Raw genomic sequence first — 19,655 nt, forward strand, 5'->3', positions numbered from 1 at the left:
GGCTTCCACTCCTATCCGATTACAAGTTATTCGCAACATGCAAACAAGTCACTGTGTGAAAAAAAGAAACACTGTTCCTGATATCATACTGTTAAAGGAGAACCGCACCCACAGACTTGAAAAAACATATTTCATTATGGTTTGACGTTTCCAACACTAACACCACTCTGGGACTATTTACAGGTTTTTAAACATTTTTATACTCAAACAGTGCAAATGCCACAGAACAGACTTTCAAAGTGCAAAGTTTAGAATGGCTAATCTGCAGTTTTTTTGTGAAGCCCAAATTCTACTAGTTTGACATCTCCCATCCCCCTTCATACCAAACATCCCTAGCTGTCAAAGTGCTAAGGGTAATCTGAGCTGTTACCCGTTGTAAGCACAGCAGAAGACTTGACTCATATACTGTTTTCCTTGTTCTAGCCTTTACTTTCTGTATAGGTAGAGGAAGGACCAGAGAGCTGTGACATCACAGCATGGGTGTGTTTTTAGGACGGTCAAGATGTCAGTTTGGGGAGGGAATTGGACAGAAAACCACCTGTATTCAGTGGCCTTGAAGACATCAATGAATTGGAGACTTTTCCAGGGCAGGATAAAAGTTTTCAAAGTGAAACCACCATGGCACAGTAAGGTACTGTTCTAGTGGAGAGAAACAGTCAATTTAAAATATTTTAAATGCTGTATTTATTCATAGCAGGGACAATAAATAGGGAGAAAAAGGACAGAGAACTTGAGCATTTAATAAGAGAATCCCATTGTTGTCCTTTAACACAAGACCAACATTCAGCCATGATACTGGACATCCTCACCCCTCCACCTCTCCAGTCAAAGAAACCATAGTCAAAAACCTTTCCAAAGCAAACTTCAAACTACTTGCATCCGAAGTGGAAAGCTTCACTATCCCCTTGCAGAAGGATAATGATATCCAGGATGTGGAATCCTACACCAAGGCACTCTACATGCATCTTCAGGATTTCATGGACCGTGCTATCCCAAATAAAACCAAGACTCCTTCCTCAAGCAAGAAGAAACCAGTCTGGTGGACCCCAGCCATAAGCAAACTATACAATAAAAGAAGGAGACTTATACAAAAAAAGGCCAAATCTCAAGTAGAAAAATCATCCCTGATCAGCATTAGTAAGAAATTGAGGGCCCTCATCAAGTCAACTAAAGCTAATTTTGACAAGAAAGTTGCCAAGGATGCCAGGGATAACCATAAGGCCTTCTATGGCTACGTCAAAAACCTAAATGGCAACGCTCAGGTCTGTTCTGAGCTAGTACAAAATGGAACAAAATACACCGACCCTTCTGACATTGCTAACATCTTGGCTGACAGGTTCAATGCAAATCCCCCCCCCCCCATCACCACCTACAGGGCTACAGGGCCTATTACCATTCCAGGGGATTGTGCAAGTCCAATTATTACTGATACATTGGTTAACAAGGCTCTATCTAAAGCTAAAACCACTGCCTCCATGGGACCAAATGGTGTCCCAGGCTGTGTCATACGCGAGCTCCAAAAGGAATTAACCCCGCATCTTAATACCCTGTTCAGTCTCAGCCTCTCCATAGGATATGTGCCCATAGAATGGCATACGCCAACAGTGGTCCCACTACACAAGGGTGTTGCCACAACTGACCCTGGGAACTACCGACCAATAAGCCTCACCAGTCTGATCTGTAAGGCTATGCAGCGAATCATTATGGAACTCATAAATGGAGAGATTGGGAACCTCCAGTCGCTGGACCCAACACAGTTAGACTTCGTCAAGGGCAGATCATGCCCCCTGAACCTGATGGATTTCTTTGAGACAGTTACTCAGGCTATAGATAAGGGAAAGGAGGTACACACGGCTTACCTTGACCTTGCTAAAGCATTTGACACCATTCCCCATTCAGGTATTATTGAGAAGCTCATCAGCCTGGGCATAAACCCTTACGTCACAAGATGCATCGCAAACTGGCTCTCAGACAGATCCCATAAAGTAAGAGTAGTGGGATCTATATCCGAATCCAGACCAGTAACGAGTGGTGTGCCTCAGGGCTCTGTCCTGGGGCCCCTCCTGTTTGGCATATACGTCTCAGAAGTACAGGCAAGCACGGAAGGGCTGTGGCTGACTAAGTTTGCAGACGACTGCAAACTGGGTGCTATAATAGTCTCTCCTGCCGACATGGAAATCCTCCAGAAGGGCCTAAATGAGACTGATGCATGGTGTCAAAGCCATGGTCTCAAGCTAAATGCAAAAAAATGCGTAGTAATCCCCTTTGGAAAAAACAGAGTACCCGCAAACTACAACATAGGAGGTAATCCCCTGAAATCTGAAGAAATAAGGGATCTAGGGACCCAAGTAGATAAGTCAGCTTTCCTTTTATAACCATGTTGCCAAAGTGGCTAGAAAATCCTTCTATGTGACCCATCTGATCATGAAAGGGTTCGCATTAAGATCTAAGGATGTAATGGTGCCCCTCTAGTCTTCCCTCATCAGACCCATTACTGAGTACAATGCACCAATTGGAATGTACCTGGCTAGACATCTCCAGCAGCTGGAGAGACCAGAGGTACCTAACCAAGAGGATTACTGGCCTCAAACAGTTGCCCTATGCAGCACGATTGAAAAAGCTATGACTGTTCTCTGTTGCATACTGCTTTCTAAGAGGCGATCTCTGTCTAACGTACAGAGCCATGTCCAACCCAGAACTGTTGAACATGCTCCATCTTAGCAAAACCAAATCTACTCGAGCTACACGCTCTAGGGATATAAACCTCAACACAACAATGAATAGAACATGCCTGAGTGATAGATTACCTTCGCAGAGACTTCCCTTACTATGGAACAGGGTCCCGATCTACACAAGACAGAGCCCCTCACTATCACTCTTCAAGAGGAACCTTGATGAGTGGATGGGTAACAAAGTTCACACCGGGGATCACACCAACAGCACTACTAGTTAGGGACCAAGGGTACTAGCTGCTAGTACAAGGGTCTAGGGAACAACTAAAGGGGCGGTGAATACCGCACAACGTGGCTGGGCTAATATATGCCTTCGGGCAGATAGCCCAGTACCAACCTATGAACCTATGAATTTCATCATGAGATATCACTCTGAGGCAGAATCTAAAAACCAAGAAACAATACCACTTTCCTAGCTTAATTTTTAAATGACTGCATTTTTCCAGCACCTTGCAGCCTAATAACACAACAGGATTACCATGCTATTTTACACAAAATGGGGACTTCAAATCCATGTTATGTATGTACTGGAAAATATTAGGGTTCAACCAAACACCCTAATAATGGGCGATTTCAACTACCCCACCATTAACTAGGAAAACTAAACTACTCATGTACCAACTCCTTCACTCAACGCTTTCTGGAATTCCTAAACTCCAATGCCCTGGATCAACTTATCCACACCCCCACCAGGGGCAACAATATCCTAGATCTAGTCATTACCAACATGAGTGACCGGTGTTCCACACTTGAAGTCAATGCCTCATTGGTCTGATCCGACCATATGCTAATCACCATAGATATCCACATCCTGCCCCCACCCCCCATTAAGGAAACCACGGTAAAAAATTTCTCCAAAGCCAACTTCATGCTTCTTAAGACAGAAGTGGTGAACTTCATGACACCCATGCAGATGAACAATACAGTTACGACTACTGAATCCTACACAACTGCACTTTATAAGCACTTACACGAGTGCATGGATCATGCTATCCCAAACAGAACCAAGACGCTATCCTCCAAAAGAAGGAAGCCAATCTGGTGGTCCCCTGCCATAAACAAACTGTACAATGGAAGAAACTGTTGCAAAAGAGAGGAAAATTCTATGAATGGAGGAGCTCCCTGGTCAGCCTCAGTAAGAAGCTGCGATCCCTCATAAGATCCTCCAAAGCTAGTTACGAAAACAAAATCGCCACTGATTCTAAAGATAACCACAAAGCATTTTATAGTTATGTCAAGAATCTCAATGGCAACACTCAGATCTGCTCTGAGTTACAGCACAATGTCACTAACTATACAGACCCAACTGATATTGCCAACATCCTGGCAGACAGGTCCAGTGCTAACTTTACCCCCCCACCCCTAAAGGGTCCATCTCTATACCGGAAGAATGCAACTACAACATAGGTGGTAGTATACTTAACATCGAAAGTGTGATGAGACCTTGGGACACAGGTGGACGGTAGTCTCTCCTTTGATAATCACATTGCCACAGTAGTCAGGAAATCTTTCTACATGGCACACCTCATCACAAAAGGTTTCTCATCCAGAAAAAAAAAAGAGGTCACTGTTCCCCTCTACTCATCACTCATTAGACCCATTATAGAGTACAATGCCCCTTTTGGTATGTACCTCACAAGACATCTATAACAACTGGAAAGGCCGCAGAAATACCTCACAAAGAGGATTACCGGCCTCAAACAGATGCCCTACGCAGACAGTCTCAAAAAAACTCCAGCTTTACTCCGTCGCATATCGCCTACTCAGAGGTGATCTCTAACATACAAAGCTATGTCAAACCAAGAGCTATTGGACATGCTCCACAAAGAAATCCCAATCCCTCCAAGCTACACGCTCTAGGGACCTAAACCTTGTCACCACAATAAACAGAACATGCTGGAAGGATAGATTCCTGTCCCAGAGACTTCCCATACTCTGAAATAAACTACATATCTATATCAAACAAAGCTCCTCATTAGCACTCAAGAAAAATCTTAATGATTGGATGGGAAATTCACCCCGGGGACCAATAATTTTCTTGGGTGGCAAAGGCCAGGGCACCTTTTTGGCTGGGCCGATAGCCTAGTACCTACCTATGAACCTACACCCAAGAAATTTCACACACTCGTGCATATAAAATATACATTATCAAGTTACACACACACACTTTTTATAACAAGACAAACTGAAGAACCGAAAATGTACAAATTCCAATAAACCTTAAGCAGTGTGCTAACAAGCCGACAAACTTGTACCAGCAGTAAAATCAACAATAAAACTTTAAAAAGTTGAGGGTTCATTCCTTTTTTCAATTGAACTTCAAAATGTGTAAATTAGTTCTGATGAACTCATTTAAATATAAATATTAAAAGTCATGTGCCTTAAAACAATCTTTAAAACCCTAACAAATATTTAGCACATAATTACCTCCTGAACCACTGTAGTATTTCAATCTTAAACAAGGGTTATAGTACATGCTTCATTTAACCCTGGTGAACATATTTCACTTCAGCTACATCTAAATGTTCTTTAATTACCCTACCCTACATATCATCCTGTAATTGCCCTATTACAAAAAACAGGAAGCATGACTGCGTGTGTCTATACAGAGCATTAGCAGTCGTCTTATTTCTTATATCTAATAAATGTCCGTATATCCTGTCCAAATCATTACTTCTGATGAAGTTCTGTTGAAAAAGAATGAACGAAAACGCTTACGTTTTACCGTTGATTTTACTGCTGGTATGAGTTTGTCTAGCACCATTTGCTGTAAATGAAGTCACCTTTGTCTTTATTTCTCTGTGCGTGGGTCACAACAACTGTAAAGGGAGACTTTTACTACAGTTTTTCTACATGAAAACTAAACTGACCTTACTTGAAACCACCATCATTTCACTAATCAAAAAGCTGGAGATGTAAATACACACAAAAGCACCTCATTATGCTGGTGCCAAGTATGTTGTTACATATTTCTACTTTACATTTTATTATAAAAGCACTTCCATACAGAGAGCATGGTTAAGTAATAAATGGGAGATGACAAAAACATCCAAGTACTTCTGTCCTACTTCAAGATATCACAGACTCTAGGTGCAAACCACATTCTCCCAGTATGTTACAATGGCTTCCTACAACACCCATAATGTAATAATAAATGCTACAAGCACAGACAGTGTACAGTGATCCGAGCATTTGATACAATAAGCTTTCCCCAGAAGTCAGCTGCCCCACAAGGTCCTGTCATCGCTTAAAAATATTTTTTAACCCAGGATCACCGGTTTTGACCTTTCAACCACCCCCCAAACTTCCTCTATCAAGATTAGGCTCGAATTCAACCTTATCCAGGTTACACCAGAGCTAAACTTCACAACCTATAAAGCATTTGTTGTCCCACTTCTTCCACATATACTCCAGTCAGTAATATTTAAAACCCATAACATTCTACCATGTTATTCCACTTTACCAGCACAACTACACGTTTTCATAAAAGTTGTCCACCTCCAACCAGACTACTCCAAAATGTACAAATCGGGGGAAAAAGGGCAGGCTGACCAACAAACACAGCGTATCATGACAGAACAGTGCTGCATGTTAGCCTTCAAGCTGCTCGATCGCAAAAAGATAGTAAAATGCTGAAGTCAAACCAGAGGACATATGTACTAGAGCTATCCAATGATCACACAACACCTAAACAAGGGAAGGGCTGGACTACATTGTGAAACATGGCATACTTGAGGCCCTTGCATGCTTAAACTTGCATTTCTTGAGTTATTTTTCTTATATGCAGCCATTAAACGATACTATCGTTTTCCAAGGCAAACAGTAAAAAAAATGTGAACATTAGCAGCAAGACATCTGTGCTCTCACATCTGTATTCATTTTATATCTCTTGAGTACCTTGCCTGCTTATTTGCTACAGTTCTGCATTTCATATTTAGATGAAATTGGCAGCACTGTATTGCACCATGCTGCACACCTTCACAGTTTAATACACATTAATTTATATTCTAAATGTGTTATAAGGAGAGGTCATTGCTGTCTAATGAATCATGCAATATTTTAGGTTGTATTTTTACAAATCATCAATACTGAACTCAGTTTAATGTGTATAATATATAAACAAGTGATAAGAATTATACAGCTAAATATTTACTTTATATTTCACACAATATTTGCACATATACATGCATAAATATACATACTACAGCATCTATGGCAAATCATTGTACCCATTTTTACTGGAAGTCTGATCAAAAGTAAAAAATTCCTAGAACTTGATCAAGAATACTCTTACATTAAGGAGTTCAATTAGTTTCTTCAAAATGGGGGGGGGGGGGGACAACACCCTCCCAGAGGTCTAAACATATAAACTCGCATGCACAACAAATACCATACCTACTGGTCTGCAATCTCGTTTTAACGGAATGTTTTCAATGAATAAGCAACTGACAAAACACAACTGTACCACTCACAATGTGTGTATAATTACAAGTATTTTTGCTAACACTGCTATTTTGTACTGAACTTTTCACCACATCTTATGAGTTTAGTTTGACACCTACCTGTAATGAAATTAAAATTATAAAGCAGCTAACAAAGTCATGTTATATATCAAAAGTAATGAAAGACACACTCTTTACTATATCAGTTAATTTATGAGATGACCTCCCACTTTGCAAGTCTACAAGTGGATAGAGGTCCATTTTCGAAAAGCCTAGCATTAACTTGGACAAGAAAGGCCAACTTTGCAATCAACATAATAAAGACCTGGTTAGAAGACTATTATAGTTCTAATTTGGTGGCAGTGCCCTCTGAAGCTCTACCTGGGAGAACTGAAAAGTCGGAGTGGGTTGAAATCTGTTGCTGGTCTCATCTGAACAGAACACAGTGGGTTTGCAGCCACCAACATTTGTGAACGTATCATAGTTATAGCATGGTTACAGCAGCAAGTTGTTACAGTCCAGTCAGTAATTTGGACTTTCTAGATGACAAACTAGTTAGCTGAGGGTAACTTCCAACATCCGGGTTGAATAGTGTGTGGTTCATGCACAGGACTTCCTTCCAGTTAGGAAAGGAATCTGGTCTTGCTCAAGTAAACTCCTAACTTAGTGCTCCAACTTAATTTGGCTACATCTGACTTGGTGGTGGAACTAATCTTGTGGTCAGACAACCAACTTATTAATTTCTGAGTACATTACTCCCAGTTAAACCCCCATCCCATCTTGGCCAAGTCAAAAGCAGGAAATGGCATGCACAAACCTGTGATTGATTTGCCCCAATTTCAGAGTTTCGTTACAGTGCTCTGTGCAGGTAGTATGGACAAGTTCCTTTCAGCCCACAATATGGTTGTATGTTCCTCACTGTACTTTAGTGTCCCCATCTCACACATTCCCTGGTCACCTCACCATCAGTGGTTTGACATGCAGATCCAAGTCTTCAGGCTGTTTCAATGTTAAGCTTAGACTGAATAAGCATTACAATGTTTATACTCTTAACTCCTTGAATAAAGCAGCATTCCGGTCAAAGGGAGACTGCACTGATGTCTACCTGATCTTCCATGCTTTTTCAGGTGGCTGAATGCACGAGTGACCTGGCCCATCTTTTCACCTGTACATCACTTTCTTCTGAAAAGTGAATTGCCTGCCTGATTTAGATTATGCACTTATTAGTATTTAGTCTCAAGAGAAGGGCGAAAGCGGTGATGCAGCAGATAGCATTGCCGCCGCACATCAAGAGGTTCTCCCATTCGAGCCTTGGCTGGGGTGCCTTCTGTGCAGAGTCTGCATTTCCTCCCTGTGGTCGTGGGGATTTCCTCCCACATCCCAAAGACATGCTGTAGGTGGATTGGACACACTAAATTGGCCCTAGGCATGAGTGCGTGTGTGTGCTCCTTCTGTAGAAGGTTGGGCGCCAGGCTGGCAACTAGACACTGTAAAACTTCACTGCTAATCATGAGTGGACAGGTGATCTGCTGTGGCGACGCCTAACCAGGAAAAGCCGAAAGTAGTAGTAGTATTTAGTCTCAAGAGAATGGTTTTGGCACCAGTCATTTTTAGGCCTGTTTCTAGGATATCAACAATTGGGAATTCAAATGATTGCTCCCCAGCTTACAGTAGTCGGCGAACTTGGTGAGCTGGTAGACCTAAACATTGATATACACTTTTGTGAAGTGAAGGTCAAATAGGAAGGGTCCCAACACTGAACCCTGTGAGACACAGCTAGCAACAGGTGTCTTATCGGAGATAGATTCACCTATTTGTACAACATGTGTCCAGTCAGTGAGCCAACTGGCTATCCATCTGATGACGCAAGGATTCATACCTAACTCAGGAAGTTAATCTGTGATCCCCAAGTGGGGAATTATGTCAATAGCTTGCTGTACACCATTTTACTCTCATCCATGACCTAGGTGACTTTCTCAAAGAAGTTCACCAGACTGAGCAGGTCCTTTGACAAAGCCAAATAGAGTCTGGTCCAGTGTAGAGAGAGTTCCCTATGTCGTTATTGATTAGGTCTGTAGATCTATATGCAAGCATACATACATTAAGAAGCTTTCTAGGGACTTGCACGAGCCTGACTGCCACTTTGTAGTAAGCTGTTGAGATGCAAGCATGCATGTCCGTGTAGTCCGTCAGTTAATCAGTTCATTTATATTTTCTACTGCTGCTATCCATCTTTATGTGCTCCTACATAATAAAGCAGATAAACAACCCCGGCTGTTCAGCTTTACTTGTGAAGCAAAACCTAGCGACATGGTGTCAGAATGGGATCCAGAATCAAGACCGAGAGGCACTCTGTTAATCTTGGGAGGAATATAGAAGAATGGATCATCCTTACTGCACGTATAACTTGCAAAGAAAGGTCAGAAATTAATTTCAGGTACCAAAACTTACATAATTGATTTATTTGCAAAATATAAAATGAAGCACACTGAACACATTACACGAATTTTTAGTTAAACGAAATGCCAGAAACTGCGACATATCGATAAAAAATATTCAAATAACTACAGAAAATGTTTGAAATATAATGTCCGAAGTTCATAAAATGTATAAAATAAAGAAAACGACCACATTTTTTTCCGAAGTAGCACATTAGTATGTACTTTTTTCGCATTAAAGCCATTCAAAATATCAGAGGTGTATGAAGGGTTTGCATGTTTGTGCAGTATTACAGTAGTTATTTTGCAAAATATAGCCATTTCAAAGGATATTCCACAAAGTACAGGACTTCAGAGTGTTTTTTCTGCCTTTGAAAGTTATTACAAGTACTGGCTGTGTGTGCATGTTCATACATAATTACAAGGGCCATATTTTCAGTGTGTTTGGGCATACTTTGTTGGCATGGCTGAAGGATTTCGTAAACCAGGTCCACTTGTATTCGATAATATTGCAGAGAATTGGAGAGTGAGCAAAAGTACAATATTTTCATACAAGCTGCATTTTCTGATAAAGGTGACTGTACAAAGGCATTTATTCTGCTTAATTTTGCTGGTTCAGAAGCCATAGAAAGAGCATTCAATTGTGTATGCAACCTGCTGTATTTGCAGGAGAGGGGGGAAGACAGTTATACTGGTACCTGCGGAGTCAAAGCAAGACCCTGAGTGCTTAAAACGTAAATTTAGAGAAATGTGTAATCCTCAAACGAGGACTACAATGGAAAGGCCCTTCATTTACACAAGAGATCAAAAACCTTGTAAACTTTTGCAGCATATATAATGGATTTGCAGATTTGGTGATTTAAGGGATGAGTTGTGTGTGGTATTAAAGATGATGCTGAGAGAAAGATTTCGCTGAACAGTGGGACTTTACTCATATTACGAGTAGCCCCGAGTATCCACAGTCAAATGGTTTGGCAAAATGTGCAATTTAAAGTGTGAAACAATTACCAGAGAAGTTAAAATGAGACAATAGAGATGTTTTCTTGAATCTCAGAAATGTTCCTCCTGATAAACATCTTGGTTCACCTGCAGAGACTTCTGTCGAGACAAACCAGAACCACATTACCAATCAGTAGCAAACTGTTGGCTCTGTGTGCCAAGAACAACAAATCAGTGAAAGCCCTTCTGTTGAAGAACCACTCATCCCAGAAGTCCTATTATAAGACCAGCAAACCGCTCAGTCCATTACGTGAAGGAGAGAGAGTGAGGAAGCAGACATCCAAAGGTTTTGATCGGACTGGAGTCGTGAAGAGTATGTTCAGAGCTGAGACTGTACAGTGTGGAATCACAAGGAGCTGAATTTAGGTGGAATTGGAAAGATTTGATACCGGTGTCCGAACCTGTATTGCAGTATCATACTTGCAAGAAAGACCATCTCAGAGCGAGTTAACCAGAGTTCCAGTTCTAGGTGACATTCCAGTAAATATCCCTATTCCTGAGAAGAATTCCGTAACTCCAGAATCTAACTGTTCACCAATGAATGTCCCTGTTGCTAAACCCAGTTCTGGATTGCTATATCACTAGATCAAGTCGCATTTCCAGACCATGTTCCAGATGCACGGCAACTTGGGCATAAGCGTTGTTTTATTTCCTATGGGTTGTACAATTGCATGTCTTTTTCAGAGGTCATTATACATGGACAATTCACTAAAGTAGGAGAATGTAAATCAATATGTATCTATACCTTTAAGCAGTATTCTAGGGGCTGGCACAAGTGTATAAATACTGAGCACGTGCGAGCCTGACTGCCATTTTGTAGTAAGCTGTTGAGATGCAAGCATGCATGTCTGTGTAGTCTTGTCAGTTAATCAGTTTGTTTATATTTTGGACTGCTGCTATCTATCCTGTGTTCCTACAAAACACAGCAGATAAACGAACTACCCCACCTGTTTGTCTTTACTTGTAAAGCAAGACGAGCAACAAGGTCCATGACAATTCTCTTCATGGCCTTGCATATGAGACTGGTCCAGCTTTATAGATCTGTAGTTTAGCCTGCTGAACTTCCTGTGTAAGGATGACATGCAGCGTTTAGCCTGAACTTCATGAGAGTTTCAGGAAACTTTTCAAAACAGTTTTCCCTGACATTAGGCATGCTGCCAGTTAGCTGCAGCACATGCAATTGGCCAATAACTTGGCTTGATGTGCCTGGATCAGATTTGCCAAACTGTCACTGCTTTTCTAAATTAAGCATTCTTCCTATCAGATTTAAAGGAGACTCTGGCTACCTTGATTGTGAAGGATAATTCAGATCATGATGACTTTGGACAGACAACACCTCACTTCTAACACTCTCTTTACTGGCAAGGCAACAAGCCTGCTCACAGCTTAAACCTATTCTGGGGAACCCTGCATTCCTGATCCATTCCAGTCTAGTTTCTACACTGGACACCGTATATGGATGGCCCTATCTATATCCTGAATAACCCATTATTTTCTGAGGGATCATCTGTATTACTAATTTTGGCCCGCCTTGCTCTCTCGTTTGCATCTGAAACTACATATTACTAGTTGACTTGCTAGGAACCTCATGTGAAGCTGAGAGTATTGCCCATGACAATGCCAGGCATGGTCTCTCCTACCAAAGACTAAATATACAATGGGGTGTTTTACAAATTATGTTAATCCCATCACATGTGTGTACTGAACTGATCTATACTGGGTGCTTTTTCTCCATGTACATGTTACCACAGGTTGAGCTTGCCACAAACTCAACATGGCCAAGACTGCTGCAATAGCTATTCAAGCTACCTTAAGGGAATCTCATTGCCCAACTTTTAATCTCTGTCATTTAACAGAAGTGACAGGCTATCGATTTTGTGACAGAAAAAAATTCTAGTGCATCTTTGAAGCTGAACACTTGGGGATCAGGAATCATCTAATGAGAAAGCATTGCGTTTTCAGCTATGTAAAGGTCATGCATGCTCGGCTTTTTTCACATCTTGATTTCTGCAATTCCCGCAACCTGCGGCTTCTTCATATTTGAAGATGACCCAGAATCTTTGCCTACTAACGTTTTGTCTTACCCTATTCTCTAGGGGTCAGCAATGGCTGCATCATCCAAGGTATTATGGTTTTGTTTAATTAGCCCTATATGATTTAGGTTCCCAAGCTCTCAAATTTCTGGACCCCTACTGTCCAGTTAAGTCTCCATGTTTTAATATCCTGAGGCTTTTGGGGGTTCTTCTGGTGCATTTAGGAACATCTGACATTCATGCATTTTGCTATCAGGCTCCTCACGTTTGGAACCTCCTTCCCAATGGCTTAGGACCCCCAGAGTCATCAGTTTTTAAAAAGCAAATGTTCACTTTATGTGCACTTCATAAAGCAATGTTGCAGACCATCTGTATTTCAAATAACGAAGTCAGGTTTTTTTTTTTTCATTTTTTTACCTATCAAGCAATTAGGACACCATTTACACAGCTTTTTTTTATATGCATTTAGCAAAACACAAATTTCCCATCAAATTAAGACATAAGAAAATAAGAAAAAGAAACACAGCCAGTCTCCACAGTTGCTGCTGAAACCGAAATACTACATTTGGAAAATATTGGACTACTTATAAGCCCATTCAAGCCCCCACTAGAACATCCGAAGAGCGAATAGCAGGGGAACATTATGCCAGACAGTTCTAAATGTAACAGCCAGCATGTACCCCTACCTTAATTCAGATCCACCAAAGGTGAAGTGATTAGGGCATGCTGTGGAATAGCCAGGAACAAATGCTTAAAAGATCTGAAGACAGGCAAGCCCAAGATTCCAGGACCCAGACCATTGCCAAATTTGTCATTCCTTGTTCAGCTTGCACAGACAAGAATGTTAGTATTGATTACTTCTTCTTTCGGCCTTTTCCGTTATGGGTCACTGAGCGGATCACCTGTCTGCTCATGATTGGCAGTGGAGTTTTTACAGTGTTGAGTTGCCAGCCTGACGTCCAACCTTCCACAGAAGGCACACATGCATTCACGCCTAGGGCCAATTTAGAGTGTCCAATCCACGTTTTACTCTTTTGCTGGGGGGGCGGTAAGGGATAACTTGCATAATACTAAAAACAAACTTCCACCAGGAACAACTGCAGACCACATTTATTTATTTAACCAAAATTGTACCATCTTCAGAGTACTGACAATCCTTGTGTTGAACCTCTTTTTAAATCCTTATGTAAATTAGATAACTGAACAATTAAACAAATTATTACCTATGCAGCTAAAAATCAGCAAAATGAACATAAACAGCCAGGACTTGTGCAAACTTGTTAATTTGTAAATGTAATAAAACCTTCTTGTCAAAAACTATGTATATGTAATACCAATAAATAAAAGTATAAATACATATATAAATATCTAGATAATAGTATAAATCTAAATAATTATTAAATATAAACAATTGTTATACAATCCAGCATAAAATCATTCATTAAAAAATTTCCTAACATTAACATTCATATTGTTATACAAAATATTTAAAACATTAAATTATCAGATGTTAACCTAATACATACAGGATCAAATAAATTGAGACTTGTGGGCTAGAACTATAAACATTCTTTACCTTTGTTATTATTGTAGTATACAATTCTGTCAATAACAAAGAATAAAAATCTCTTAAAATTCTGGCATCTTAGACTATGCATATAAAGAGAACTAGTATTTTCTGTTTTTTATGTCTCTAACATGTTCCACTATCCTTTAAGTTTCCTTATCATTTTGCCAACATAAAAGGCTGGGCATGATGAACATATTTTTGTGTTGCAATTACAATGACCTGGGCATCTAATTGTTTATCATTAATAAATTTACAAGTATGGCATGCCCCACATTTGCTCATCGAAGATGTGTTGAACATATTCTTATTAACTGCCTCAAAATGTTCTTTAAGATTCACCCCTACTATAAGTGACTCCTAAATTATCAATAAGGTCACTGTTATTCTGGAGAATACTTATCCAGGTCTCATGTACTATATTAACTATCCTGGGTGATATATCATTAAATGGTATAATAAAGGTGTCATTTCTAGTAGTGTTATTAGTCCTAGATATACTGTGGTCAAATTTAATATAGGTTTGTATATTTGATGTCTTTTAATATAAATCTCTTCACTAACTTTAACAATTAATTCTAATGGATAACCTCTATCCAGAAACATATCTGATAATATTTTAATCTAATTGTAAAAATGTCTTCACTAATAATTCTAGAAAATCTGACCATCTGTCCCTTTACTAAATTCTTTTTCTGGTAATAGGGATGGCAACTATCAAAATGTAAAAAGAATTGGAATGAGTTTTTCCTAAAAATACTTGATTCTAACTTGCCCATGTTTTATAGAATAAAATATCTAAATACTCACAATTGTTGTCAAATATCTTAAAAGTGAAATTCAAAAACTAGATGAGAAAATTTTCAAACTCAATAAGCATTTCTCTGCTTCCAAAAATAAGAATGTCGTCCAGGTACCTCAAGTAAAGGGCAATGTTAGGCCAGAAACTAGAAGTAGAAACACTTTTACTTTGTTTATAATATTCACCATTAATAAACATAAAATTGTTTTCAAGTACAATAGCCATCAGGCTCACTAAATTTCAGCAAACTTGTCTCAAACATTTCAAGACCTAAGTCATGAGGAATCACTGTGAATAGGTTGACAACATCAATAGTTACCATTGTCATATCGTCTTCAATATCAACAGAATGTTCTCTAGCTTTTTCTATACAATGCCAGGAATCTTTAGATGTTTTAAAGTTCCCTTACAATGCAAATCTATATAAGCAGCAATGGCTTCAGTCTTTGAATCCCTGGCAGAGACTATGGGCCTAAAGGGTGGATTGTGTATGTCCTTATGGATTTTGGGGATACCAAAAATGTTCCACTAATAAAAAATTATATGCATCTTTGGTGATGACTCCATCCATCAAAAATTCAGATAGATACCAATCCACCTTAATATATGCCCCATGTCATGTTTGACACTTTTGCCACTCAACATTATTGTCATTTTGTTCAAATAGTCTGTTTTGCTCATAACAACAACCCCACCCCCTTTATCGGATTTCATTACCCTATATTTGTCGGTAGAAGTTAATTCCTTAAGACAAAATTTTAAGTCAAATTATCAGAAGTCATTTTTTCATTCTTTAATATTCTTCTGATTTGTGTTTCACATAATCTCTCAAACAAATAAATCATTGGGTTCTGTGGGGTAAAAGTACTACTCCTTTTTAGAGTAAAACTAGTATTGTCTCTCTGGTTACATTTGTTGTTAACAAAAAACAGCTTAAGGTTAAGTGCTCTAGTGTAAAGTTTTAAATTAATCAAAATTCTACCAACAAATGAAGGGACAAATCTAAAACCCTTCTTAAAAAGTTTAACATAGGCAGCATTAAAACAAGTATCAGTATAACTGTATATACTAAACCCTCCTTCTGTAATAACAGAACAGTGCCAGTCAGTGTTATCAGTGTCCTTCTCCTGTGTAAATACCATAGAATATGGCAGTCTATCACCACTATCCATATAATTGTGGCATGAAGTGACACTGTCATAAATATCACTCATAAAATGATTAGTTTGATAAACTGGTGCCTCACTCATACATGTTATATTATTACTACTGTGACTACTATTTTGATATTGTTGACCCTTTCTCCATTCTCATTATTAACTCTTATTCAAGTTGTTCTCAGCAACTGAATCGGCCACAGGCTGTTTGAATAACCGCCTCATGCTTTTAAACTCTTTTCAAGAAGAATATTAAAGAATGAAAAAATGACTTCTGATAATTTGACTTCCGCTAAAGGGGGTGGGGTTGTTATTATGAGCAAAACAGACTATTTGAACAAAAATGACAATAATGTTGAGTGACAAAAAAGTGTCAAAACATGAAATGTAATCACCAAGATGAATATAATTTTTTATTAGTGGAACATCCAATGACGCCATCCATTTTTGGTATCCCCAAAATCCATAAGGACATACACAATCCACCCTTTAGGCCCATAGTCTCTGCCAGGGGTTCAAAGACTGAAGCCATTGCTGCTTATATAGATTTGCATTAAAAACATCTGCCTCATATATTAAAAGATTCCTGGCATTGTCTAGAAAAAGCTAGAGAACACTTTGTTGTTATTGAAGACGATATGACAATGGTAACTATTGATGTTGTCAACCTATTCACAGTGATTCCTCATGACTTAGGTCTTGAAATGTTTGAGACAAGTTTGCTGAAATTTAGTGAGTCTAATAAGGCTAAAGATATTTGACAACAATTGTGAGTATTTAGATATTTTATTCTGATAGTTGCCATCACAGATGGTCAGATTTTCTAGAATTATTAGTGAAGACATTCATTTTGCAATGAGATTAAAATATTATCAGATATGTTTCTGGACATCAAATATACAAACCAACACTACTAGAAATGACACCTTTATTATACCATTTAATGATATACCACCCAGATAGTTAATATAGTACATGAGACCTGGATAAGTATTCTCCAGAATAACTGTGACCTTATTGATAATTTAGGACTGGGGCCCAAGGTCACATCTTAAAGAACATTTGTTAATAATAAGAATATGTTCAAACTTATTAATGATGGACCATATGTGTTAGAGACATCAAAAGAAAAATACTAGTTCTCTTTATATGCATAGTCTAAGATGCCAGAATTTTAAGAGATTTTTATTCTTTGTTATTCACAGAATTGTATACCAACAAAGGTGGTGATGACAACGTACAAGTCTCAATTTATTTGATCTTGTATGTATTAGGTTAACATCTGATAATTTAATGTTTTAAATATTTTGTATAACTACATGAATTTTAATGTTAGGAAATTTTTTAATGAATGATTTATGCTGGATTGTATAACAATTGTTTATATTTAATAATTATTTAGATTTATACTATTATTTATATATGTATTTTTACTTTTATTTATTGGTATTACATATACATAGTTTGACAAGAAGGTTTTATTACATTTACAAATTAACAAGTTTGCACAAGTCCTGGCTGTTTATGTTCATTTTTGCTGATTGTACCTTAATTTGTTTAATTGTTCAATTATCTAATTTACAAAGATGCCCTGAGTTAAATAAATCGGTGGTCTGCAGTTGTTCCTGGTTCGCCTTTTTTGTATAACTTGCATAATGGTTCATATTTTGTTGTACTTATAGTAGAAAAATACACAGATTACAGAGACACCACAGAAATTCACAGTGAGCATATGATAGAGAGGTATCATTTGAATTAATGCACAAAACAAGCACATGAATCCATTGGTGCAACTTGTTTTTACTACCTTATCACCGGCTGCTGCCCATTTATTTCAATAAAGAGAGACCGTCACAGTTCTGGGGGTGGGTTGGGGGATTCTCTTACAATAAAGAATGCTCTGAAGCCAGAGACCTCTGTCCCATGCTTCACGAGGAAGGCAGTACTCGCTTGCTACCATGGCTATTCACAAAGTGTTTATCACTTAGTGCCACACCAGCAGCCTTTGGATTATAAGACAGCCTGATGAGAGGCATGGCAAGTGTGCCCTTGATTACTGAAGAAACTTGGGAATTAGGTTATTCTTGTACCTGGGACCCAGAGTACATGGTTTTGTTAATCCCGAGTCTAAAAGGTCATCTTGGACAGAATGTAGTTTGCTGCATTCCGGTGAAGTAGCCACCATATTATCATAGGTGGACTTAGTTTCCTGCAGTTTCCTTCAATGCTGTATCCTGATTTTCTGGGTGGCCCCGTGTACACATGGAGGATGCTAACCATTCGCTTGGCGTGCACTCCTTGAATAAGCTCTGCAGTGGCTATCGGTCCCAGCTTCAAACTGAGTCGTGGACTGCTTGCTGCCACGTTCCTAGACTCAAATTTCTTGGAATTCTGTGAGGAAAGCAAGTTGACCTGCAATTTTTCTGTTTTATTTTTTCAGAATCTTGTCTATCATTTCCATTCCAGAAAAATGGGCTACATGGAGTTTAAATGAAAAAAAAAAGTGAAAAATGGCCAGCACTCATCCAACTGAGGTTTAAAAGTTTACTTAGGCAGAAAAATAAATCTCATCATAAAAGAAGAGACATATACAGACCTATTTTGACACAGTAGCCTTCATCAGTGCATATAAACCTTAAATTGCACTGCTGAATACTGCCTCAAGCACTACTAAACTGCTATTGAATGATCATAAATGCTCATTACGACCAGGTGAGAATAAACCCACCTAGTCGATTATCCAAGATTTCTCCTCCTTATTCAAAATATTAAGCCATACTGTCTTGTTAGTCCCGTTACCCTGAATTTTATCAAATTGCACAGTAGGATGTTTAACAGAATGTTTATTCAAAGCATTAGAAATACATTTATTTCTAATGTCAATCAAATGTTCAGAAATACCAGTCCTCAAAGGACGTGAAGTTTGTCCCACATAAAAAGCGAACAAGTACATGTTACCAAATGTATAACCCAATCAGTACTGCAGTTTCCAAACAAATTTGTTATCCACTTTTGCGGTATTAGTACTGTTTACTTTTCAGTACAAATTTGAACACAGCCAACAAAATACCACTAAACGTGTGTGGATTTTTATAACTTGACTTGTAATGATTAAATATGCCATCCAATGTTTTGCCTCTTCTATATGAGAAAAGACATCTGGGGATCAAAATCTCACAGAACTTTCCATCAGACAACAATACATTCCAATACTTCTGTACTAAACTAACAAATGCAGGAGTATTTCGTCCATAACTAGTAAATCTAATTATATTAACAGTAAATTCCTTACTCCTATACTGTAATAATTGAGACCTGTCCTGATTCTGTACCGAATTACAAATTTAGATAATTTTATTCCTACTGTATCCTATGTGGCAAAATATATTAATTGTATCATATTATTGTTGTGTAAATGCCCATTCAGATGAACAAATGATCCTAATACATAAAGATTGTGATTTAGGAATACTGCGTATAACGTG

General features: G+C 38.6%; 1 protein-coding gene across 2 annotated transcripts in view; it reads right to left on the bottom strand.

The window, feature by feature from the left end:
- APEX1 (apurinic/apyrimidinic endodeoxyribonuclease 1) overlaps nucleotides 1–19,655 on the bottom strand; it is a 191,536-nt gene that overhangs the window by 152,400 nt on the left and 19,481 nt on the right. The window lies entirely within an intron of this gene.

Source organism: Protopterus annectens, chromosome 16.part0 (genome assembly GCF_019279795.1).
Source record: "Protopterus annectens isolate FY-2018-M chromosome 16.part0, PAN1.0, whole genome shotgun sequence".
NCBI classification, from domain to species: domain Eukaryota; kingdom Metazoa; phylum Chordata; order Ceratodontiformes; family Protopteridae; genus Protopterus; species Protopterus annectens.